Source organism: Melanerpes formicivorus, unplaced genomic scaffold (genome assembly GCF_026170545.1).
Source record: "Melanerpes formicivorus ecotype bairdi unplaced genomic scaffold, bMelFor1.0.p_v2 SCAF_97, whole genome shotgun sequence".
Taxonomy (NCBI): domain Eukaryota; kingdom Metazoa; phylum Chordata; class Aves; order Piciformes; family Picidae; genus Melanerpes; species Melanerpes formicivorus.
In genome coordinates, this window is record NW_027142449.1 from 1636123 (window position 1) to 1637380 (window position 1258).

The following is a 1258-nucleotide window of genomic DNA, read 5'->3' on the forward strand; positions in this document are numbered from 1 at the left end:
GTCTTTTACTGTCTATGAAAAAAAACTCTTGTGTTGCTGGAGAAAAGGTTGCTCAAAGCAAACCTTTCTGCCTCGCCTCATAGAAAGCACACAGAAACCAGAGCAGCTTTCTAAAGTGGAGAGCAGCATTGTCTCTCCAAAAACTCTTTCTCCAGGCAGAAATATCCAGCTGTGCCTGACACACAGTCTGTGCAGATCTGCAGCTGGCAGGAGCAATGCCTGCAGCCTGCCTGACACTTGGAGCACAAGCTTTTGTGGGGGCATCAAGCAAATACCCCTCCCCGTGACCTCACTCTGGGTCAAACCCCTTGCTAGCTCTGCCTCTTTGTACCTGATTTCCCTCTACATCAGCAAGAGGCTGCTTCTTGGCCTTTTGGCTAAGATCAAGCGCAGCATCTGTTCTTACCACTTTAATATCTGATAAGTCCTTGATCAGAGGACTTTATAGTAAATGGATTTTTTGTCCTGGGAGTTGGACCTGGAGCTTGCTTTCTGGGCCCCTCAGTTCAGGAAAGATGTTGAGCTGCTGGAATGTGTCCAGAGAAAGGCAATGAGGCTGGGGAGGGGTCTGGAGCACAGCCCTGTGAGGAGAGGCTGAGGGAGCTGGGGATGCTTAGCCTGGAGAAGAGGAGGCTCAGAGGAGACCTTATTGCTCTTACAACTACCTGAAGGGAGGTTGTAGCCAAGTGGGGGTTGGTCTCTTCTCCCAGGCAACGGGGGTTGGTCTCTTCTCCCAGGCAACCAGCACCAGAACAAGAGGACACAGTCTCAAGCTGTGCCAGGGGAGGTTTAGGCTGGAGGTGAGGAAGAAATTCTTCCTAGAAAGAGTGATTGGTCATCGGCATGTGCTGCCCAGGGAGTTGGTGTAGTCACCATCATTGGTGGTGTTTAAGAAGAGACTGGATGAGGCACTTGGTGCCATGGTTTAGTTGATTAGATGGTGTTGGGTGATAGGTTGGACTCAATGATCTTGAAGGTCATTTTCAACCTGGTTAATTCTATTCTATTCTATTCTATTCTATTCTATTCTATTCTATTCTATTCTATTCTATTCTATTCTATTCTATTCCATTCCATTCCATTCCATTCCACTCCACTCCACTCCATTCCACTCCACTCCACTCCACTCCACTCCACTCCACTCCACTCCACTCCATTCCATTCCATTCCATTCCACTCCACTCCATTCCATTCCATTCCATTCCATTCCATTCCATTCCATTCCATTCCATTCCACTCCACTCCATTCCACTCCACT

The 1258-nt window shown here is 48.2% G+C and overlaps 1 pseudogene; it reads left to right on the forward strand.

Moving 5' to 3' along the window:
• Positions 1-357: 357 nt before the first annotated feature.
• LOC137455380 (U2 spliceosomal RNA) lies at positions 358-532 on the forward strand (annotated as a pseudogene).
• Positions 533-1258: the final 726 nt, after the last annotated feature.